At 39.8% G+C, this 25,833-nt stretch overlaps 1 long non-coding RNA gene across 1 annotated transcript in view; it reads left to right on the top strand.

Moving 5' to 3' along the window:
* The window catches only part of LOC107033415 (uncharacterized), a 122,733-nt gene that overhangs the window by 67,206 nt on the left and 29,694 nt on the right, over window positions 1-25,833 (top strand). The window contains exon 2 of the long non-coding RNA XR_012078395.1: window positions 24,554-24,633. This is a non-coding gene — a long non-coding RNA (uncharacterized lncRNA). The remainder of the gene's footprint in view (window positions 1-24,553; window positions 24,634-25,833) is intronic.

Genomic DNA, 25,833 nt, shown 5'->3' with positions numbered 1-25,833 from the left:
TGGCCTCGCGTTTGCTAAATAGGGTTAGAGCACAGACTCACATAACCAGGCCATCAGCGGGACCCTCCAGGGTGGCCTTTGACATTTAGTGCCCAGTCCCTTGGGAGGTGTGGACAAACCCCTTGTTCTTCCTTGTCAACCAAGGTCACAACTGGTAACAATTTTTATGTATTTAGAATAATGACTTTTTAAAAATGATATATATTTAGTTAAAAAATTAAGCAATTTGGGAAAAAATACAAATAAGGAAAAAAATATCCCAAATTTCATCCCCTAGGAAATAATCATTGTTAACATTCAGTATCACTTCAGACCTCTTTCTTTGCATGTATACAGAAGGAGGTATGGCTGGCTCAGAATAACTTTGTAAAAATGGGACCATCCTGTGCATGCTAATTTTACATGGAAGTATTAAATTTAGTTCAACTTGAACTTAAAGAGAAGAAAAAGAAATTGTGAGTAAAAGATGAAAGAATTATGGAATCTTAGGTAAATGTTTCTTTAATTTTAGTTGCTTTAAAAAAAATAGGTGATATATTCACATGGTCCAAATTTCAAAAGCTACATGTTGGTGAAAAGCCATTGAAAACCCACCTTCCGCCCCCCCCACCCCATCTTCTGTACCCAGTGTCCTTCCCCAGAGGTAACCGTGTTAGCAGTTTCTTGTTTAACTTTCCAGAGAGTTCAGGATTTAAAAAGTGTCTTTATCACAAAGATATTAGTTCCTAAGATTAAGAAACAAAAAGATTATAAAAAGTCTTAAAATTCTGAAGGGATTATGTTTTTATAATGATAGGCTATAATTTTTTTAAATAATGGTATCTGATGCTGGGTCCTATGCTAAGAACCTTACATAGATTATTTCAGGTGATATCCAGGACAACATTATCATCTTCATCTTACTGGGGCAGGTTAAACAATCTCTCTGAGGACAAAAATGAGACGTGACAGAGCCTAGATGCAAATTCAAGTGGTCTGATAGCTGAACTACCCGCTACACACACTGCCTCCTCTTAACACTGGATATAATACCAATGCTTTCCCCGCAGCGTGTCCACTCGTCTCTTGTAGAGCTGGATTTTGTCTCTGGTAGTTTTTCCAAGAAAGGCTATATCTCCTAAGGCCTTTCATGTTTGAGAATGTGTACACTTGCCTTTATTCTCAAATAGCAAAAACTGTCTGGCTATTCTTAAGTCACACTTCTTCCCTCTCTCAGACGTCGGTAGACAAAGCTCCATTCTCTCCCGGGGTGGATTGCTGTGAAAGAATCTCGGCGAGTCCAGCTTTGCTGTCCCCTGTAGCTGACTTGCTTTTTTTCCCCACCTCGATTCTTCTAACTCTTTTAATCGCCACAGGTAATTCACGTGGCCAGGCTGTGTATCTGCTTTAATGATTCTGTATCAGTTTTTCCTGGAGCACAACTGCCTGTTTCATATCCAAAATGACTTCTTTGTTAATGTTAGGGAAATATTCTTTTAAAAAATACTTTTTCTGTTTCATTTTTTGGGTTCTCTACTCCAAAGACACCAGTTATCCTTGTACAAGATCATTGCTCTCTGTCTTTCACATCTGTTCCTTCCTCTCCAGTCGTCAAATCCTTCATCCCTTTTTCTGAATGTGCAGTGACCAGACTAAGCCTTCCCTCCCTGTCAGTATTGCAAGTCCATTTTCAGCCTATTTGATCTCTGATCTTTCTCATTGATTAGTTTTCTCATGGCGGCGTTTTTGTCTTCAAGTTGTAGTCTCAGCTGTTTCCCTTTTCATCTCTGTTGTTTTATCATTTTGTCTTTAAGATCTTATTAAGTTTTTCTTTAGTGTAAACACTGGCAGGGAATTCGTTCTGATTTTTGTCATACATTGTTTTACGCTAGGTCTTTACCTGTCTTTTATATTCTTGTCCTTATCCTCTCTTCTTTTAATTTTTTTTTGTGCTAGTGTATTTGTGTGATCGGTGTACTGCTTGTTTCCCTCTTGCTCATGCTTAACATGGAAAATATTTGCAAAGATTTTCTACTTTCTTTGAGATATCATGGGTGAATTCTTCTCCATATGACCAAAGTTGTCCCCTCTAAGTTGCAGATGAGGATGGGTTGCTGTATTTATTAATTCTGACTCCCTCTCTGAAGAGGAGAAAGGATGGGACTGGACATCAGCTGGGCTGTGTGCAGCCTTTGAGGAAAAATCAGTGCACACCTATTGAATCACACACACACACCCCCCCTCAAGAATATGCTTTCATTCCCAGAGATGGTAAAATCTACAATTATATTTAAAAAGAAAACCATTTTCTTAACTACAATGTAACCTGCACAGCTGCTTCTGGGAACACAGAGATGGTTCTTTCATTATTATATTGAAGGGAGTGTAATCTTGTGGTTGAGGGCACATCCCCCTAGGTTCAAATCCTAGCTCTGCCACTTAACTGGCTGTGTAACCATGAACCAAGCACTTCTATTTCTAAACCTCAGCTTCCAATGGGGATGATAATAGGACCTACTCATAGAGCTGTAGTGAGTAATAAATGGATTTGTACATAGGAAGTCTTTAGCACAGTGCCTGGCATACAGTAAGCTGGCATACAGGTATACATACTCAGTAAATACTAGCTACTATTATTATTATCCAGAAGAGTAGCAGTTTCCTTTTGTTCATCCTCTTGCTTTTAGAATTTGATCAGGAACCTTCATGAATTAAGGGCATTAAAGAAACATCTACCTTCTGATAGCACATCTTTTTTCTTTTTAATTTAATTTATTTTTTAAATTGAAGTATAGTCAGTTACAATGTGTCAATTTCTTAAAAATTTTCTTGTTGTTGTTGGGGGGAGGTAATTAGGTTGGTTTATTTATTTATTTATTTTTGGAAGAAGGTACTGGGGATTGAACCCAGGACCCTGTGCACGCCAAGCATGCAGTCTACCACTTGAGTTACATTCTCCCCACCTACAATGTGTCAATTTCTGATGTACAGCATAATGCCCCAGTCATGTATGTGTGTGTGTGTGTGTGTGTGTGTGTGTATTCATTTTCATATTCTTTGATAACACATTTTGGCTAGACAAAGATTGAAAGGAAATCAAAAAGTAAGAATATGGATCACACATACACTGATGGTGGGAATGCAAATATACAGTCACTCTGGAAAGCAGTTGGGAAGTTCCCTAAAAAATCTGGACATGCAATTACCATTCAACCTAGCAATCTCACTCTTGGGCATTTACCCCAGAAAAATGAAAACTTATGTTCACACAAAAACCTGTACACGAATGTTCATAGCAACTTTTTCTGTGATAGCTAAAAATTGGAATCAACCAGATGTCCTTTAACCAGTGTCTGGTTAAACAAATTGCAGCACGGAATGGAATCATGGAATTGCTGATTGAACTTTTGATACATGCAACAAGTTGGATATATCTCCAGGGAATTCTGCTAAGCCAAAAAAGTCAATCCCAAGGGTCACACGCTGTGCCATCCACTTATATAACATTTATGAAAGGAAACATTTACAAATGGAGAACAGATTAGTGATTGCTAGGTCGTAGAAACTGGGGTCCAGGGGAGGGAGACAGATGTGATTATAAAAGGACAACGTGAGAGATCCTTGTGGTGTTGGAACTATGCACTATGTTGACTCTAATGATGGATATGCAAACCCATACAGGTGGTTGTGTAGAACTTAATACACACATACACATGAATGCGAATAAAATGGGGAAATCCAATCTGAATAAGATAGGTGGGTGGTATCAGTGTCATCATACTGGTTGGGATATTATTCTGTAGTTTTGCAAAATATTACCATTGGTTAAATTGGTTCAACAAAGGAGCTCTCTGTATTATTTCTTACAACTGCATGTGAAGTGACAATTCTCTTAATAAAAATTTCAATTAAAAAATGAAGGCAAAAAAGATTGCCCCAACACCCCCTCAACTCCCTACACACACACGCACACACGCACACACACACACACACAATGTCTTCCTATACTTTGGAGTTTCAATAGAAAACTTCTCCAGAAAGACTCTTCTGAAGCTTGCTGGAAAGGCCCTTATCAGCTACTTCTAACCAACCCTAGTGCCACTGAACTTCAGGGAATAGACTCTTGGGTTCATGTGACATACCTAAAAAAGCACCAAACCCTGACTGAACCTTGCACATCATCTGGTGACGTGAAAGTAAAGATGTCCCAGAATAGAGGCAACGGCATCTGATGAGACAGCTTTCCCAAGATGTCCAGACTAGGCCTCTTGGGAGTTTGTTGACAAACCTTTGATGATGCCATAAATTTTCAGATGGTCTGCAGTGTCTGTGATCTGGGAAACATGTGAACTTTAGATAAAAAGTGCCTGAGAGTGCTCCCTCCTACCCCTTCTTGTTACTCACATGTGATCTCAATAGGTTTCCAGTCTGCATTGTCCCTCCCCAACATGAGACATCACACCCTGGAAAGGTCCTTCCTGGCATCAAGGGACAAAAAGCCACTGAAACTGGGAAACCTGGCTCTTAATCAGTGGTGCTTTCAAACAAGATCTTGATCAAAAGAGGGAAATGTAAAATAATTAATGAACAGAAACCTCAATTAAATAGAGTTGGAAGACCAGAAGGGGGAGCTCTCCTGCCCTGCAATAATAGCAGAGCCCAAAGAGAAGAAAGACTCCTTTTCTTTCCTGGCAAAGATTCAGCCAGTGAAGAGCCACGGACTCTTTGTTTACTACAGCCATCCCAACTTCTTTTCCCCTCTAGAAACGCAGTCTCTTTCCCCTTCCATGCAGACACTTGCCTGTGGCTTGCCATGGGTGCAGATTTCAAGTTACAGTTCTCTGCCAATCCTGAATAAATCCATCTTTGCTGGAGAAATAACTGGTGGTCTGTTTTAGGTCACCAGATACAAGTAACATCAGGGCACAGACGAAGCGGGGAAAAGTCTGGGACCCACCAACACAGATCCCAGGTCATTTCTTGCTGCTTTGGGACTAGTTCTGGCCCTGACTAACGAAAAGGGTCTCTAAGGGATATGTGCAGTCACATCGCTGATGCAGAAGAGAGCTGTTTCTTTCATGAAATATCTCCATTTTATACTCCAATAGCTACACAGATTACATGACTTTAGGGAACAGAATTCCATAAATCCGTAAATTGCAGCTTTGATTACCATAATAATCAATCCTAGACAGATCAGGTTTATCCTGCCCAAAACATTCCATAGATAAGGATTTTCCCATTCCAGACAGCAGCAGTGTGTTTGCCTGGAGGTCTGTCATTACATCCTTGCAAGGAAATTGACCAGATTATCTTCCTTTCTTTCCTTCCCAGGGGCATTTCCTCAATAAAGAGAGAGAATGTGTTGCAAGCCTGCTGCCACTCGCCTTTCCAGGGCGGCAGGGCCAGTGCCCATCAGTGCTAGCGTTCGCATCCAACTCGGTCTCACCTGTAAGTCCATTCTCTCCAGAACGCTGTACGCTCTCCAAACATCGGGAGGCCTGGCTAGGGGATTTCACAAGTATTAATGCCCCTTAATATGTCTTGACTTTTCATTTTTGTGAACACGGTCATCAGCATCTCTCAAACTGCTGTGAAGAGTCCTTCACAGGGTTGTTTCTGCTGCTACTGCTGACAGCAAGGCAGTCTGGTCTGTGGAGGAAAGAAGCGAGAAGGCAAAATGAAAAGACAGGGGAAAGACAAGAAGGGTGGTCCAACTAATGCCTTTATTTGATCTGCGTGTCGAAATGGGTGATTCTTTAACAGATAGATGGATGATACGTAATGCAGTCACTTACTAGTTTCAGTAGATGATAAAGTGATAGTTTGTTTATAAAAATGGCGCAGTAATCCTTGGGATTTAATTTTCAGGAAACAACGGAAGTTCAGCATGCTTTATAGAGAGCAGTGGGCTGTAGCCGGTTAGTCCCCGCTTGAAAGAACCCATGGTGAGCCTTGCGACATCACCTACGTTGGCAGTTCGAAGTCAGCCGTGGTAGCAGTATTCACAACACAGAAATGATCAAGTACTATGAACCAGGGCTCTTTCTTCCCAGAAAGCTGGTTGCTGGATGTTAACCAGCACGTCTATATTTATGGATAGGTATTCAAGGCTTTCCCACTCCTGTATTCAGCTTTAATGTGGTGCCAGAACTAGAAAGTCAAATAAGGAATCAAAATATTTACTACAGTAGACCCTTAGAATGTAAATGTATTGAATCTTCTGGGAGGGGCAGTTAATAACATCCCCTTTTTCCCCTCCTGAGTTTGGAATCAAGGGAAAGACAGAAGATCAGTATCTCGACTTTATTACTTACAAACCTGGTTAGAGGGCACCTCAGAGCTCTGTGGCCAAGGGGGAGACCTGACCCCTTGCTCCTGAGCGGAGGTCACCCACCCAGTTGCCGGCAAGACTGGACCATTACAGGCTGTGAGTCTCTCTCCCAGGGGCGGGTCACTCCCTGCATGTTGGGGCAGAGAACGTGTCTGTCCTGAGGTCAGGCCGTTCTGAGCGACGGAGAGACTGAGAGGAGAGGAAGAGACAGACAGAGGCTGTGCCCGGCACACTCAGTTCCTGCTTCCTAGGGGTCCCGATCACATGGACTGGGAAGGCCACTTCTCTCCCCTTGGGCAGGGGTGATGACAGGAAAGGGAATGAAGGAGGCAGCTCTTACTTTATGGGCCAAGGTAGAAGCGTGAGTCGTGGAAGAGAATGGATTGCCCTGCGGTATTTTTTTTTGAATCCCCTTTCTTCCCACTAAACTAAGATGGGACGCTGATCACCCAGCACCAGACGTTTTGCTCTGCCATGCAGTTGATTTGAACAGTTGAAATGAAAGGGGAGGGAAATTTTCAAACCCTTTTTTGGGAAGTGCCACAGAAGCACGTAAAATATATGCTAGACATTTTTTTTTAAACTTTTTTTTTAATGGATGTACTGGGGATAGAACCCAGGACCTTGTGCACACAAGCATGAGCGCTACTGCTGAGCTGTTCCCCTCCCCATGTATATGCCAAACAGTTTTGATGTCCCCTTCCCCTTTTCAAAAAGTTAAGAGTCTGACTTATATCTACCAGTGTTAAAATATCAAACCCCTTTGAGCATTTTCATCAAGCAACCAGTTAATTCATTGAAAAAGAGATAAACAGTCCAAGCATTTATTGAAATGACTTATTGTTTCGCTGAATTGACTAGCTGCTTAAAAGAATTGACCTCAGTTCTATCCGGGTTGTTAATCCAGCTGCCTTGCGGAGGAGACAGCCTCTCTTTCTCTGTCTAATCACAGCATCATAAAATTTTGTCTACATTTCCAGTTTCATGTGGAAATGTTTAAAAGAATGCAGAATGCACAATCCAAATATTTTTTAATAATTGTAAGTATGGTACATTATCCCTTGTGCTGGGTGCTGGGTTTTCTTTGGGGGGACCTGAGGTAATTTTAGGGTTTTGTGTGTCTTCTGGCTTTTCCTTAAAGGTCCAATCAGGTCAGTTGCCAAATGCCATGTCCTTTGAAGCATGGCTGTTGCCTAAGCAGAAGGTACTCTTTGAAAGACTAACTTCAGGGATCTTTAAAATCCCTGTCAAAATCCAATCTAGGTTGGGAGTGGCTTGCCTGTGGACATCTGCAGACTATTTTCTCATCCACAGGAAGTGAGGTGGTCCCTTCTCAGTGCCACAGGGCCTCAGGGTTGGTACCAAGTGGCACCATTGTTGAGAGGCCCAGCAGAAGGCCAGGAAGAGCGTAGTCATCACTACGCTCTATCTCTGCGCCCGGGTGAGGAAACACTGGCACACCATTGTGAGGAGGCTTGTTGTCCTGTGCACGTGGCCCCAAATGAACGGTACCAGGGCACCTCAGCTCTGGCGTGAACTGCCTCTCCTGTTCACAAACTCAAGCTCGCACATCACTTAGGAAAATCAATGCATTTTTGTCTTCTGTTTGTTTGATGGATTTTGTTTTAGGAAATGTCTCATTCCCCTAGTCCCTTTAAAAAAGTATTATTATTGATTATATTTTTGGCAGAGATTAATATTATTATTGTTGTTGTTTTGCTACAATAGTCCCATTACGGAAAGGAATTACTGCTTGCTGGGAAAATAGGCTGTTTACTAGGCATAATTGCCTCTGGTTTGCATGTCCTTGCATTAAATTTGCATGTCATTCATTTACAGGAAAAAAATCTTAGATACCTCTTCACACCCTAATGTTCCTTCCCCTTCAGAGACCTTGAACACCTCTTTTTTAAAACTTAATCTTCCTTAGGCTCTCTGTCTTCTTCGCTTCAGATTTGAAAAAGCATCTGTAGAAAGGGCTCTGATTATAGGTATGAAACAATGACATTTCACAGACGATACAAAGATGAACAAATTGAAACTTTACATTTTGACGAGCTTGTGCTTGGAGTTCCAGCTAATACTGTTATCTTTTATCGCAAGCTTATTAAATAAGATGCATTGTCACTTTATGAAGAAAATCTTAAATGGTTATTATTATTGAAGGCAGGTTGTTGACAGTTATTTAAATAACTGAGACTCTTCTGTTATTTTATCGACCCACGGCATCATTTTGAATTCTGCTTTGTCAGTTCTTCAACATATGTTTTATGGACACCCGCCATGTGCCCAGGACCCAGGACCATGCTGAGTACTGGGGTAGAAGGTGGTGCTGGTGACCAAGAGACTTGGGTCAGTCTCCTCCCTTATTGCAGCTCACAGTCTAGACGTGGAGACAGACAAGTGGAGGAGGAGTTATGACACTGAACTGTAAGGGTAATTCTAGGGACAGAGTAGCCATCTTAGTTGGGCTGAAATTGAGCTTGGATACATTAACGTGAAACAAAGCAACATTTCTTTCCCTAAGAAACTACTCTCTCCACACAAAAGAGTGGAGAAGAATGTGTGCTTAAAATTAAATGCAAACATATTCGAGCATATTTGGTGTGGGAATGTGGGCCACGTTTGAAGTGCGTCAGGGGACAGGATAGAAATCATATTGCAAGAAGGTGGGCTCTGGTATGATGAGCTGAACTTAGCAAAAGGACTGACTGAGGGATGGAGGGTAGCTGTTGCTTCGTGTCTGCTGTGGCCTTGGCCTCTGAACTCTTGCTGTCTTTTGCAACATCCTGGATCTCTGCGTGCGAATTAAAATTCCTCTTGTTCTGAAGTTCAAGCAACCCTCTACAATGGGAGTCTAAATTATTGCCAACAGAGAGTAAAGTGCATCGTCCTCACTTTGCTAGACATCGCAGTGATGTCAGAGCATGGTGAAGATGGCTAGCATCAGTAGCCAATATAATGAGCAGTAATCTGCATCTCGGTAGGGACCAGGCAGAGCTTGGAGTGACTGAGGCCCGTGGCTCCGTGGCTTGGATTGCCAGAAGCCACCAGATTTAGCAATAAACCATAATGTACCTTCTCTGTGGTACCTGTCTATGTAGTTTTACACCTTTGAACATTTTCTAAGGTCCCTCAAAAATATTGCATCAAATGGCATCATAGAGACTAGTGCAAATGGTGACCCAGACTGTCTTCAGTGTGTGTAAGACTTTCCCTGGGAGCCCCTGTGGGCCCCAAGTGACCTCACAAGGGAGTTCCTTTATGAACTCAGTGGGGGCTTGGCACAATCAAGATTTGGCACGCATATTAATAAAACTTCTGTTCCCAACTAATGAAACGTCTATTCCCAAATTGGGAAGGACTCTTATTTTCTTTAATTTGTTTTTTATTGAAGCATAGTTGATTTGCAATATCAATTTCAGGTGTACAGCAAAGCAATTCAGTTACACATATACATACGCGTATTTTCAGATTCTTTTCCATGATAGCTTATTACAAGAAATTGAATATAGTAGCTCCCTGTGCTATCCCAAACTGGGAAGGACTCTTAACCCTGCATCAAGTCCTTGTTTTCACTACCTTTCTTTCCCAGGTCCATTCCAGATCGGCAGTGATGTCCTTCATACTGAATCCATCAGTCGCTTATTTGTCTCAATTCTTCTTAAAACCTGAGTCCTGAATAAAGCCAGGATGCACTGCACACGCCATTGCCCATGGAAACCAAGGGGGCGTGATGTCAGTAACATTCTTAAACAGGGCCATCCTTAGTCCCACCTCTAACATGAAGACACTGTTCCTCTTTGGTGTATAAAATAAGGCATTGCCCTTTCGTAGATTAACTTGCATAGCAGCTGACATTGTTAATCATGAAAACAGTTCCACAGTCCAGGACGAGTACTTCAGAATTCAGGCCAGTGATAAACGTAAGAAATAAATCTATGGGATCAAAAGAGTAAAGAGGAAAGGACTAAGATTGCACAATTTAAAGGGTTTTTCTCCCACAATTATATGGTATGTGTCTTTTCAGGATCATAAAGAGGTACTCAAGGGAAAGAAAACATAAATGTGTGAACAAAAAACCCCAGCTGGTGTTTCGCCAGGTGGAAAGAAAATGTGACCCATGAAACATTAATTCAGTCATGTTATTAATCTGATAACTCCTTATTTGAAAATTAGGTAAAATTATTTTCAAATTGTCACGGGTACTTGGAGGAATATGCTATTGTATACATCTTTTAAAATGGAAAAGAGATCTGAGGCTAAGTTTTCCTTTAACACATTTTACCAACGATTAGCACATAGGAGTAAATTTGTACTAGGAATGTTCAGTCAGGTTAACTTCCCTTTTTCCTACAGTCAAATCTCTGTAGGGACCCTTTTACTTAGGAGTTTGCCCTTGTGCTTTGGTATATATACCTCTATCCTCTGATCAATTCCATCCCTTTGGAAGTTTTTTTGTTTTGTTTTTTTAGAGGAGGTACTGGGGATGGAACCCAAGACCTCGTTGCGTGCTAAGCATGCACTCTACCACGGAGCTATAGCCACCCCCCTGCTTTGGAAGTTTTAAAACAAGCCCTCAATTATTTGACCTACTTTCCATTAAGAGGCAGCATCTGTGTTCCCTCCCCTGAATCTGGGGAGATTTGTGACTCCTCAACCAACAGAACAGGGTGTGACCTTGTCTAGACGGTGTGTGTGACCTTTTAGGCTAAGGCCTGTAAGAAGTCCCAGTACCCGTGACCCATGCTGGAGTGGCAACACACAGGAGCTCTGGTGGACAGTCCCAGCTGGGTCCAGCCTTCTAGACAACCCTGCCACGGCGCCAGACATGTGAATGAGCCATCTTGGATCCTCCAAATCCACTATCTGCCAGCTAACCACTGGGCAACCTCCATTAACACCACAAGAAACAGATGAATCACCCAAATGCCCTCAAAAATATTTTTTTCCTTCTCATCTCAATTATGATGGCTCATGTAAGTTAAAAAAAATCTCATTTTTCAATTAAAAGTTTTCAAGGAGGCACTCTGTAAGTAGAGAAAATTTCTCTTTTGAATCTGTTCAAAACTGAAAAATTATGATATAACCAAATGGCCATTGTTTTGAGCCACCATGTTTCTGTGTAGTTTGTTACCCCAATATATATTCCAATATACCCCAGTATATTCCACAGAAATAGATAAATGGAGCAATCCCCCTTAAGAGCTGCTTTTGGGGAAGCCCATTGTGTTCTGAAATTACATGTTCTTATTTTTGAAATTCAGAACTGCATTTTGTACAATATTGAATGTAAGGGGTTAAATGATGTTAAAATAGTCCCAATCCTGTATCTCAGTTACCTTGTGGCTTTAATGGGCCTGTCTTGACTCGTCTGAGGGCCTCATCACCAATAAGCCATGATGTGTGGATTCTGAATACCCAGCACTTAACTAATGCATGAATTTCTGGAGTTCAGCTATCTGTCGATTGGGAACTGTCTACATTGACAGCGACTGTATCTCTGGGAATAAACTCAACTCCACAGGTCATGCTGCTGCAAACTGGGTAGGTGTGGTGATGGAAAGGATGGCAGGGCCATCCTTTTCCCTGCAGCGTGCTTGACTCCATACCGTGCTCTGTATTGACTGGCAGCCTCACCCAACTGCTCTTTGATACTCAGTGGCATTTTGTTTGTATTTTTTTCCATGGTGCTCTGCCTTGAATTTTTACTTCTCCATATTCATTTCCCTCTATTCTACTAAATTGTAAGCGTCTTGTGAGTCGAGTTTATGCTGCCTTCATTTTCTGTCACTGGATAGTGCGTGCTGCCTTATGAGACAGATAAGTATTTGTTGACTAAATGGATGATTCTTTCCTAAAATGACTGCAACCGCCAAGGGATGATGTTCTAGCCTTAAATTGCCAGCCTGCGGAACTTCTGTCCTTTCTCTTGGTGACTTAGAATCACAGACTATCGGAGCTGGCAGGGAACTTAGGGATCATTTACAGGTGGAGGAGCTGGGAACAGGGGCTGCCGAGTGAGTGTGAGAGCTGGGACTGGAGCCCAGCTGTCCTGACTCCACACCAGGGCTGCTTCCACCAAACTCAACAGCCTCTTCGTTTCACGGATTTACCTGTTATCTCCATCCTCCAGTGGCGACAGAATACCATAAGGAGCTGCCCCACAGATCTCTCTCAGGACAGTTCTGCATCTTTGACTTTTGTTGAAAGCTCTGCAATTTTGCTTTCCCACCCCACCTCACTTACTGTGGTGACGTCATTTTAATAACTCATTTTCAAGCACTAGTTTTCAAGTAAACTTGATGGGGGGGTCTGTCTCCCTCAAAAAAAGTAGTTTTCCTGATGCTCTCAGACCCACACTAAATGCATTCTTTGATTCGGTAGGTATTCATCACATATTTATCATGAGTATTGCAACAGATTGCTCTGTGATTTTTTTTCCTATTTGCCACATATTATTAATTTCTTCTTAATACACTCAAAGTTATCATCTGCTTTCATTTCTCACTCAAAATATTTACTGCTGTTTTGGATGTGCTTTCTATTCATTCGCTCATTTATTCAGCAAATACTTGTGGGGAGCCCTGTGTGCAAGGTCCTAGGAACTGGGAGTACAGCGGTGAGTGTGACAAATGTGGTCCTTGTCTTCGCAGAGATTACAGTTGTGCCTTGTTTTGGCTGCCTGATCCTGCCTTTCCCTCTGTCCATCTTGGAATTCCCTGGGTGAGAAAAAAAAAAAGCGTATTTTTTCACTGTATCACATTCTGTCTTACATCGCAGGACTCACCTCCAGCTTCTCTGCCCATAGTCAGTCCTTCCCCCTTCTCCTGCCATTCCCCACACCCGGGGCTCTGCCGCTCACATGCAGTGCTTCCTCATATAGCTTTGTCTTCAGGCAAGGCCATTCCCAACCTCTGGAATGTCCTCGCCACTCTCCTTCGTCAGAAGAGCACGCATTCATCCTTCTAAGTCTTCCTCCATGAAGCTTTCCACTCCTCAGCCACACTAGCCCACTTTCAATAACCCAGTAGCACCCAGATTCTTATTTAAGGACACAAAACCAGTCTAGAATATATGTGAATGCCATTCAAATTAGAATACTAAGTTTTTTTTTTTAATAGAATACTAAGATGTTTAAAAACAACTCAGGAGAGATTTAAAAAAATTTTTTTAAAGTAATATATGCACATGTTAAAAATCGGTTGTGTGAAATTCCAAGTTACTTCCTCCTAGAGAGGAAACCATGGTTATAAGCGTGTTGTGATTTCTTCCAGATAGACATTCTATGCATATATGAATAGAGATCCTAAAGATTTTGTGGACAGAATTATTTTTGGTTCATTTGAAATAAATGAAAAACCAGAGAAGCCATAAAACTATGTATAAGAGTAGTGAAAGATGAAGTGGGGGAGGAAAAAGTTTTCCTCAACCCTCTTAGGGCTCCTTGGCTGAAAATTAAACTGACAAAGACAGATTAACAAGAGAAGAGCATACAGATTATTTAATACAAGTTTCACATGATGTAGGAGCCTTCAAAAGGAAATGAAGACCAGGAAGGAAAAAAAAAAAACCAGTCAGACCTGAGTATTTTAATACTGGGCTCGAGGTGGGAGGGTATAGCTCAAGGGGTAGAGCACATGCTTAGCATACACAAGGTTCTGGGTTCAATCCCCAGTACCTCCTCCAAGAATAAATAAATAAGTAAACCTAATTACCCCCCCCCCCAAACAAACAAAAGTACTGGGTTTGATGAAGAGTGGACAGTCATGGAGAAATGTGATAGGTCAAAGAGTAGGGAGTAAGTATAGTGAACTGGGGAGACTTGGCAAGACCTGTTTGTTAGGGTTCTTTTCCTTAGAGTCCCTTTGCTTTCAGAGGTAAGGATGCTCCTTTCCTCCAGGTATAGCGAGGGCACCTCTTATATGATGGGTTTATGACTTGTTTGGGGAGAGAAGGACGGGGTATGGGAGTTTAGAGTGACCGTCTTGCTTCTGCTGTTTTCTCAAACTTCTTCAGTTTGAAATACTCAGTATGCCAAGGAGGTGTCCCATTTTGGGGTAGTGTGTCCTGAACCCTGTCAATGACACGCCCTACCACTTGTTATAAAAATCACAGCCAACACTTACTGACCACTCACCTTATGGTAGGCGCAACTCTGAACTCTTTACCTGCCTCAGTCATTTAATCCTCACAACCACCCCATGAGTTAGGTACTATTATTATCCCCTTTTTAGAGATAAAAACATAGAAGTAACTTGCCCAAGATCACTGAGTTGGTGGAGTTTGATCTAAATCCAGACCTTGAATTTCAAGAGCCCCATCCCTGCTAAAGACAGAGATTTTTGTCTCTCCCAGGCCCAGCTCAAGAGTTACTCCATTATAAAGCTTTTTTTCACTTATTCTCCAAGTAGACTTTCTTTGTACCCCTTTGTTTGTCATTCTCACTTTTGCATCTATCAGAGTTAACTGTGTGTTTTTAAATTTTTTTTAACTTATTTGGGAGAGGTAATTAAATTTTTAATTTGCTTAATTTTTAATGGAGACACTGGGGATTGAACCCAGGACCTTATACATGCTAGTGGTCTACCACTGAGCTATACCCTCCCTCTAGACTAGAAATTGTGTTTTTGCACTTAGTATCCTCTGTGCTTGGCACAGAGTCAGGGTTTAATGTTTGTTGAGTTGGGAGGCTAAGTCTTTGAAGGAAAGACCTTGTCTGGTGTAGCCAGTGAGCCTATTTATGGTGCTGTTCAAAAATATCATTGTTCCATCAGCAACCTTTAAAACACCTGATGATCAAGGAGATTATGAGACCTCTTCTGCTGAATCTTGGTGGGGAAAAAAAATCCCTAGGATGGTTATATTTAAATGAGCCTTGAGAGGTTAAACCCTTCTATTAAGTATTTTAAGTATTTACATTTGTAATAAAAATAGACCTTTTCCCCTAGTCTGCATTCACCCTTCTGCCCACCACACACACAAACATCCTTGACAGACAGACCTACATTCACCTTTCAACATCTGCTTCTGTTTTGATTTCCCCAATGGCAAGTATTGTTTTAAAAGAATACTATAAAATAATGCCTAATCATTGTAAAATAAATGCATCCAATAAAGAGATTTGTAAAGAAGAAAGTGGAAATCACCTGGAAACGTATTATCTAATCATTAATGCAGCTAGCATTGTAACAATATATATTTTTTTCAGGCTTTTTTCCCCCTGTATCCATTCCCCAAAATATTTTTTACAAAAAAATAAATCACACAAATCGTACTGCTTTGCACCCTGATTTTTTCACCTAAAGTAAATCTGGTCATTTTCCATATTAATGAATGTTTTAATTCTGTGGTATTTCTTACCTCGATGTATCATAAGTTATTGAACCAGTTTCCTATTCATGGACATTTTAAGTTGCTTCTAACTTTTCACTGGTATAAAAACATGTCTTGGGAAGGCTGTCTTGGATTCTGCACACGTCTGATTATTTTCTAGGATAAACTTCTAATTGTGGAATTGCTAAGCCAAAAGGTACATGTATTTTTAAGTTTTAGAAACATTTTCCACTCTGGTCAGCACTGTAGACAAGTTCCTGTTTTGCCACATTTCTCTGCAGCGTTGATGAGCCCTGATCATTGTGGTTGATTTGCATTTCTTTGATCATTAGTGAGGTCAGATATTTTCTCGTTTTTCTTTGAACTTTGATTACAGCAGTTTGTGTGTGCATGTGTGTTAAAGAAGTTTTTAATTTTCAGTGTGTTCAATCTCCTTTTATAAGGTTTTGGCTTTGGGGATCATATTTAGAAAGGTGTCTTTCATGAGTAAGATAATAAATTCAAGCACCATGTTTTATATTATACACCTTTATAATTTTGTTTTTTAATAGTTAAGTCTTTAATCCACCTGCCAATTATTTTTATGTAAGGTATGGAATAGAATTTTAGCTTAATTTCCCCTTATTTTTAACTGATTATCATACTTTAAATTAATTTAAAATTATTTAATTAAATAGTAATAGCAAATACTTGAGTTGTGATTTGTATGCCAAGCAATGTTCCACATGCCTTATGTATGTGAACTCATTTAAACCTCATCACCACACTATGAAACAGGTACTATTATTATCCCCAATTTATTTTATTTTATTCTATTTTTTATGGAGGGACTGGGGATTGAACCTAGGATCTCGCACTTGCTCAGCACACACTCTACCACTGAGCTATACCTCACCCCAACCCCCAATTTATTGATAAGGACATTGAGGATAGAGAAGTTAAGTAACTTGCCCAAGATCACGTGGCAAATCATTGCTGGAGCCAGACTGGAATCCAGGGGGTTTGGGTCCGGAATCCACTCTCCACGGCCTCAGTGAGACACCTCCAGGTCCAGTTCTAACACTGCTTGCCCTCTGTACCTTCTCTCTTCACCCCAGAGAGGCATGCTTTCCTTCCTTTTACTCGAAACCTGCACACTCACAGCACGTAAGTTTCTGCTTGGCAGGAAGACCATGTGTGCATGGCCTCCTTCCATAACAAGTGCCAGTTTCCTTGGTGGCAGCGACAGGGAATTAAGTATATTTGCTCCAGATGCAGTGCTTTGCTCATAGAAGCATAGAATCTTCCTTTCTTCTATCATTACTTTCTATTTCAATTTAAAAATAACATATGAACATAGCAAGCATTTATATAGCAAAAGAGTGAACACTGAGATGTGTCTGTGTTCCTACAACTTCCTTCCAGAGACATTGACTAGAAAGTTTTCTATTTGTGTATGGGTATATGTGTATACTTTTTGTTTTACATAAATAGGAATATCCTAAGTGTCTCTTCTGCATCTTGTCAAGAGACAAGATCTAGTTCCATATAATTATGTATAGATCTAGCTCATTCTTTTAAATGACTCCATAGTATCCCATTGCAAGGCTGGAACGTAATTTATGTAACCAGTCCCCTGTGAGTGAGCATGTAGGTTGCTTCCAACGTTTTACAATGATGACATCCTTAGACATTTGTCCTTAAGGATGTACGGGAGAATATATGTAAGATAAAATTATTGCAGTGGAATTGTTCAAAGTATAGGTGCATCATACACTTTGATAGATAATGCCAGTTGAACCCATAGATTTTTTTATAGTTTGACAATATTTTAGAAATTACATAACTGACTTCCAGATAGTTATTGAATATCGAATGACTTTTGAAGAGAGAGCAATTTAAACGTGGAGACAAGAAAGTACTAATAAGTATGGGGAAAAGGGTTACAAATTGATTTGCTATTTACTCCAAATAAGATAGGCTTGGATTAACATGAACAAAATGTAAAGTGGTAGCCAAAGTCAAAGTCCACCGTTGACGCTGCCGTCACACGCTGGTTGAGAGGCAGCATTCGAGTGGTGAAAATCAGGGCACTGGGGACCAGACTTCCTGTGTTGGAAGCCATGGTATGCCTCTTCTTAGCTGTGTGACTTTGGGCAAATTTATCTGACTTCTCTGGGCCCCAGCTTCCTCAGAATAACAGCGGTAAAGGAGAAAAGAGTATCAAATGAGCTGATTGGCGACATAGTCACAGTCTAGAGCCTTGAAATGCAAGCGTGACATCGGGAATAGACGTGAAATCCCGTTTATCAGTGGGGCTCATTCCACATCGCTGGGATCTTTGTTTTCCAGGAAACACAGTTGTTCTTGGCTCCATTTTTGAGGATGCACATGCCTCGGTGGAGGATGAGACTGATTTTGGCAACTGAATGGAACACTGGAGTGTTCAGTTTTAAGGCTGATTTTTGGAAAAAACAATGTCAATTAAGCCATTGATTACAACATCCTAATACGACAATACAAGAAAATGATTGTTTGGAGTGTTGGACATGATTTTTGACTCTTGAATCAATTGCTTTGTTCCATTCATGAGAATATCAGGGATTTTAACAAACATTATATAGTATAGTGTTTTTCATTTCTGAAGAACTTAAGGTTTGCATAATTGTATATACTATCAAACAGTTACATTTGATCCACCTGTGTAGGGGATCTATAAATGCTGTACTATTAATGGTCCCTTGATTTATATATAATAATGGTAACAATAATTCTGTACATTTGTATACTGCTCAAAATTCTTTCACAAATTTTTCAGTTTTTGAGGACTGGGTCCATTTTTTATTTTTTAAATCACATGCCTCAGTTAACCTCTACTCTTGAAAGAAAATTAAGAAATTGGAACATCAAACTTCTTTAACATTAGGTTAAAGGGAAAAAAAGTATTTTTCTATTGTGGAGAAAATGCATAGTCAGGAAAGCGTATAAGATTAATCCTGTTGAAATATTAATTTTGTAATAACATTAGCTATAAAAGAAATCATGTGAAAGTCTGATACTATTAAAAATTAGTTGATTTCTGTAGGATACAAATGACTTGGATCCCTTGTGGTGGTGGTGGATGGGGGGTACAGCTATTTTTCACTTGACAACAAAATGCTATTTCTGCTTTATTTGCACCTGTAAAATGTCTCAGGAAGAGACAAATTTCTTTTCTACCAGCTAAAACTAAAGAAAACGAAACCTTGTAATTTAATTCTTTCCTTGCATCCAGGTGGTGGTGCTGTTTTCATGAAAGAAAAATTCTATAAATCTGTTTTTTTTTTTAGAGGTTAAATTATTATAATTGCTCTTTTATTTGCAGATTGAGCTGTTAAAGCAACAAGACCATATGGACATTATTTCTATTAACCTTTTAAAAACTTCTGTTTTCAATTTGGAATTATTTTAATCCATAGTGATTAATCAGCAATGTGCTTAGCAAAAAGATTGTGCTGTATTTATTTATGATGGGTACTACATAAAAATGTGCACCATCATTCTTTGTATTTGAAAAGCACGATGTCCAGAGAATGCCCTTATCTTTGCAAACCACAGTGCTGTATTTATGAAGACATAAAAACCTGTAGAAAAGGTGCAAAATTTAAAGTGGGTAAAATGGCAACACTATTCAAATTCGAACAGGGAAGCTGACTGTTAAAGCCACACAATCTATAACGCCCAACAGCGCTGCTTTTACTTTAGATAATGCTTTCTTGTTGTTTGTTTGGTGAGTTTTTTTTTTCTTTTCCATTTTGGCTTCCTTGGTGTGAAAATCATAATGAGAAGAAAGTAAATGCTTACATATTTTTATTTTCGAAAGTCACTTCCCAAGAGATGAAGATTTCTTTCTATAAAGTTTTCTATATGAAATAACGCCTAAATATCTGTATGTGGCTCTCTGAATACCTGTGGATACTTAAGGAGAAAATATCACTGCATATTTATTTAAATGAGATAATAGCTCATGTTTCTTGCTAAAGGTCTGCAGCAGTTCTGTGAATCTGGGGAGGGGACTGATTCTGGGGTGGGAATTGTCTGTCTCTGGCAGAAGCCCATATTAAAATGACTGAATTAATCTTTCACTGTATGAAAATCAGTCGCTCCCTGTCAGGAAATTTGTTACCCTATGTCCCTTCCCGTCATCAAATGTCCTGAAAATTTTTTGAACTATCTTCATTATTTAGAGGAGTAGACAGCCCAACAGACTCAAAAAGGAATCCGAAGACTTGAATTCTAGAATCTCATCAGTTGCTAACTTTGACCTTGGGCAAGATGCCGCATTTGTCTAAGCTGTTCCTTGTAAGTAAATGAAAGAGTTGGACCAGAATATAGATGACTTTTAAGGCCATTTCCAAACCTATAACTATGACTTTAAATCAAAGGCATTAATAAAGATGTAAATATACTATATACACTATATGTCAATTAATATGAATGTAGATAATTATATATCAAATATATATAAACAATATGCAAAAATCTATTATCTCATATAACAGACAAGTGTATAGGGAAATTACGAGGTTGCTTAATTTAGTGGTCAATGGCATTATCAAGGATGTGAATTTTTTCCTGTCTTTCTGCTCTGTCGTCCTCACTGTCTCGGTTTTTGTCCTTAGGCTTGTCTCCTCGTGGTTGCAGGATGACTGCTGTAATTCTGGGTGTTTCATAGGGACATGACTTAGTCACGTAGAAGAAGAGTCCTTTCATTCAGTGGGTCTCTTGTTTGTAAGGAAAATCTTTTCTTGAGCCACCACTCCCCCGACCCCAGCAGACCTGCTTCTGTGTATCATGTATTATTAGCCAGACTTATAGATCACATGCTCCTGTCTAAACCATGACTGGCTTAAATCAATAAAAATTCACCTGTTAGAGGTAGAAAAGACCCAGATATCCATGTCTCAATGAAATGGGGGTTCTGTTGGCAAGAAGGAATGGAAGGAAGGAATGACAGTTGGGTAGACTGCCAACAGGGCCAGTCACACTGAATGGCATTACATGACCCCACCAAAACCTAACCGCCACCCCTTCCTCAATTCCCAAGCTCTTTGAGTGACAACACTTAGACTATAAACCCTAGTGGACCATAGATTTGAATGAAAAAGTCAAAACTATAAAAATAAAACTCTTGGAGGGAACCAAGAGTGAATCTTCATGACTTTGGGTAAAGTGATGATTTTTTAGATACAATACCAAAAACACAAGTGATAAAAGAGAAAATCGATAAATTGGACTTCATCAAAATTAAGAATGTTCAAATGACACCGTCAAAATAAGAGGACCACCACAACAGGAGGAAAATATTTGCAAGTCATATATCTGATAAGACACCTGTATATCTAGAATAAAGAACATTTACAACTCAATAATTAAGTAAATAAATAACTTAAAAATGGACAAAGGGCTTGGATAGACATTTTTCTAAAGAAGATATATGAATGGCTAATAAGCACATGGAAAGATCTTGTCTTTAGTCATTAGAGAAATACAAATCAAAATCACAATGAGATACCACTTAAAATCGACTAGAGTATGTATAATAAAAAAGATAGACAGTAACAGGTATTGGTGAGGATGTAGAGAAGTTGGAACTCTCACATATTGCTGATGGGAGTGTAAAAAGTGCAGTTTGCCATGTCCTCAAATGATTAAACATGGTTGCCATAAGACGCAGCAATTCCTCTCCTAGATACATACCCAAGGAAATGAAAACACATGCCCACACAAAAATGTGTACATGAACGTTCATAGCAACACTATTCATAGTAATCAAAAGTGGAAACGATCCAGATGTCCACACAATGGAATATTATTTGGCCATAAAATGATTGAAGTACTGATGTATCCTATAAGATGAATGAACCTTGAAAACAAACTTCCATTCATGTTAAGTAGAAGAAGCCAGCCACAAAAGGCTACATATTGTGTGATACCATTTATATGATGTAGAGAACAGGCAAATCTACTTTTAGTAGAGACCGAAAGTAGCTTAGTGAATGCCAACGGGTGGAGGATGGTGAATACAGGGGGTAGCGATGGGAACTGACTGCTAATGAATAAAAGGTTTCTTTCCAGGGTGGAGAAATGTTTTGATTTTTGTTTATGCATTTTTCGTTACATTTAGTTTCTCTAAAGTGACACAATCTGTTTCTACTTTTTGAATGGTTATTCTTGTATGTGTCATATGCCTCTTAAACACATTTTTCTGTCTATGTCTAGAATTATCCAGCATTTAACTCCACCTTGAGAGGAAACGAATTTTTGCACACTTTGATTTACCAGCTTCTTCTGTTTCTGCTGCCATTTTCTATGCTGAGAAAATCTTTATCGCTCTCCCAACAATTATTAAGCTTTAACTGTTATTTATTCTGGGTTCTTTTTCATGGAGGTACTGGGGATTGAACCCAGGACCTGGTGCATGCTAAGCATGTGCTCCACCTCCCCCCATTCTAGTTTCGCTACCCGTCCCCCTGTCTCCCGGGTTTTCTATCCCACATCTTCTTTTTGGATCTATTTTTCATTATCTGGAAATACATTCTTTACTAGTTTTTTCCCGAGCTGATTCACGGTTGAGAAATTTTTTGAGTTCTTACATTTACAAAAATGTCTTTGCTTTCACACTTGAGTTATAGTTTGGCTAAGTTAAAATTTTAGGGTCAATTTTTTTCCCTCAGAACTTTGAAGATGTTCCAATTTCTTCTTGATTTCAGTATTAGTGATGAAGTCTGATGTCAATATGATCTTTGATCTTCTGTTTTTTACTCTCTTTATTCTTTTTGTTCTGAAATTTCACAAGGATGGATCTAGATGTAAGTGCTTTTTTCATTTATCCTGCTTGGAGACTGGTCAATACCAACATGAATATTTTCTTTCTCTGAGAAATTTTATTTTACTAATTTCTCAGTTATTTCCCCTCTTTTACGTTCTCTCTGTTCTGTCTCTCCAGAACCCCTATTAGATGGCCCTGGAAATCTCTGAGTCAGTCTTTCTTGTTTCTTAACTTTTCTTTCATATCGTCTTTGTCTCTTCCAACTATATTTTGAGAGAATTCCTTAGCTTGGTATTTCAAAATGCTGTTCATATGTGTCCATTCTACTATGTAGCTCCCAAATTGATCTTTCGATTTTGATTGTCAAAATTTTAATTCCTGTAATACTCAGTCAATGTTTTAGTTATAATATCCTCTGTCTTTCCAGAGATATTTTTATACGTATTCTAAAACCTTGTAAGCTCTTTTAACTCTGATTCTTCAAGACACTTTATTTGTTGAATTTGGTCTCTGTTTTAAGGTGTTAGTTTTCCCCCAAATGTTGCAGAGTCTTAGTTATTTCAGCTTTTGAGAATCAATAATTTTGTCTGCTCTGTTCAAACACGGTCTATGTGGGAGAGGTGAGACGTGCCAGGGTTTCAGGCTGGCGCTGCTCCTTCGTCTTCTCCGCGGGTAGCTTCTCTAACCCTTAGAGGGCGCTCTTCTTGGCTTCTTGCCCTGCTTCTCCAGGCCCAGGGCACAGCTTCACTGGTGCAGCTTGTGAGTTAACATGACTGTTTTTCTCTCTCTCCTTGTATCTTTCAGAGCCTTACTGGCTTGCCCACTGCCTCCTTCCTGCTCTTTGCTGTCATTTCCTAAGAGAAGGGCAGAATTAGATGGGGCGGTCTCTGCTATTCTCAGGTTGTATTCTTTGTTTTCTGTTTATTTCTTTGGTTTTATTTTTAACTATGTTTTAGGAACTCAGGGAATTACAAATCTTGAGGGAAAAAGAAGTATACTTAATATACTTAATCAAAAAGCTGAGAGTCCTCCCTCAGACTATATACAGCTAATGAGCCTCAAGTGCCCCTTAAGACACAGGATATGAAGTTAGGAAAACTGATATTTGAGTTCCAGTTCTTCCACATTTTTTGGTGTTGTGATCCATTTCCGAACCTCAGTTTCTTCGTCAATAAGCCAAGGACAGTAAGGATATCTGCTCCATATGTTTTGTGATGATGAAATATATCAGGAAAGTGAACATCCTTTGTGAGCATCAGATAGCTACTCAAAAGCCATTATTCATCACACTGAGTGATGCTTCCTCAGACCGCAGGTGTGTGTGTGGGAGGGTAGCGGGAAATAGGAGAACAGAAGATGGGGAAGAGGAGACTGCCACAAGCTCTTGCCCCAGACTTCTGTTTTATAGTCACTGCTCTCAGTTCCTTAGACTTCCTAGCACCAAGGAATTTTCTGTGTGTCAAATCCAGAAGCCCTACTTTCCTTATGGTGTAAAACCTAGCCAAAAGAATCACCGTGAAGGCTCCCATTTAACTAGAGCAGATGATTGGTTATGGGGAAGAGGGGATAAGGGATGGCTCTGTAGGTAGGATTATAAAATTATATTAATGTTTTCCCAGGGCTTCATCAAAGGGACAGTTTCATACGTATCTTGTCCTCTGTGTAAAAGAACTTGGAATTACCTAAAATCTCAATCTGAAAATATCTTCTATAAGGAGAGGACTTTGTGGACTTTTTTCCCCTCAATGATGCAAAACTGAGTAGAACTGTAAACACATCAGAGGGTCTGAAATCCACATGGGCTGGAGTCCCAGCCAGGGTCCCCCCTCTCAGGATCTCTCTCCTCCTCTGAGTCTCATGCTCTTCCTTTCTTTAAGGAATACAATATCCCAGCCAGTTCAGCCTAAGATGTGCTGCAGTCACGGATGCCCACTTTGAGGCTTAATGTTAAGAGGTCCAATGAGTATTGATAATACTACAATGCAATGGACAGAGAGATTTCCTTCCAATGCACTTTCATGTAGCTTATAACAGCTGGCCTCAGCTACGATCGGAATTCTGTGTTTTACTTCTTTGTTGAAATAATTCTTTGCCAAAATGTTTTTTTTCACTAGGTTGAAATCGTCTAGCTGAATCAGAATGGTGCTGCCTGCCTGCGGATTTCTCATGTGGATGACCATTGTTTTCCAGAGAGGTGAGAACACTTATTTCCCTCCATTTTCACTCTGCACGGATTGTTCTATCACACAGGATTACGCAGCACTCACTCATTCTTCTTGGGTTCAAATAAAGGATGGGTTTGGTCTGAGGTGTCCCATATTTTGAAATGGAGGCACGTAGTGATGGTCAGGATTTGGGGAGGGAACAGATTTAATAGGAGAAGGATGAGAGGCTGGACACCGCCTGGGGCTAATTGCAGCTAGATCAGCCGGATCGTGATTGACCCAAAGCTGGCAGCTAGACTTGTGTGGTCTGCATGATATGCATAGAGTTAGCTCAGCCAGTTCTCAGCTGACAGGCTCTCATATTTCTATATATTCCAGTAATGGTTCCCAGAATGTGCACTTCATCGGCAAGTACATTTAAAAATAAAAGGCGTATGGAAATACAGAGAAGACCAAAAGTCTGAGAATAAAAGTCAGCCCTTTAAGTGGAATACTTTCAAATATATGAAAAACTCACTAGAATGTCCTAAATTTTCTCATTTGTTTTTTTTCCCTGACCAATGAAAATCAGATCCTGGATCAACACGCACATAGATGTTTGAGACCCACTGCCCCTAGTCCACAGAGCAGTCTGTAACTTCTTGATCTGCAAATCCACTTCAAATATTTAGAGAACACCTACTACGTGGAAACAAAAAGGTGAACAAAAGGTCTCCGTTGTGTAACTAATTATGCAGAACACCTCACCAATAATGTCTTACTTGAATTCATTATTCTTTCTAGTTTTTAATTTTTTCTTGAAGTATAGTTGACTTACAGTGTTGTGTTACTTTCAGGTGTACAGGAAAGGGATTCAGTTATACATAAATATATGTATGTATTCTTTTCAGATTCTTTTCCATTATAGGTTATTACATGATATTGAGTGTGGTTCCTGTGCTTTACAGTAAATCCTTGTTGTTTATCTAATTTACATATAGCTGCATGTGTCTATTAATCCCAAACTCCTAATTTATCCCTCCTCCTCTTCCTCTGTGGCAACCATAGGTTTGTTCTCTATGCCTGTGAGTCTGTTTCTGTTTTGTAAATAAGTTCTTTCATATCACTTTTTTAGATTCCACATGTGGTATCATACAATATTTTGTTTTCTTTGTCTGACTTACTTTGCTTAGTGTGATCATCTCTAGGTCCATCCATGATGCTGCAAATGGCACTAGTTCATTCTTTTT

The sequence above is a fragment of the Vicugna pacos genome, chromosome 12, assembly GCF_048564905.1.
Source record: "Vicugna pacos chromosome 12, VicPac4, whole genome shotgun sequence".
In the NCBI taxonomy this organism is placed as follows: domain Eukaryota; kingdom Metazoa; phylum Chordata; class Mammalia; order Artiodactyla; family Camelidae; genus Vicugna; species Vicugna pacos.
The sequence above is the reverse complement of the archived record's forward strand: the minus strand, read 5'-3'. Positions and strand labels throughout refer to the sequence as shown.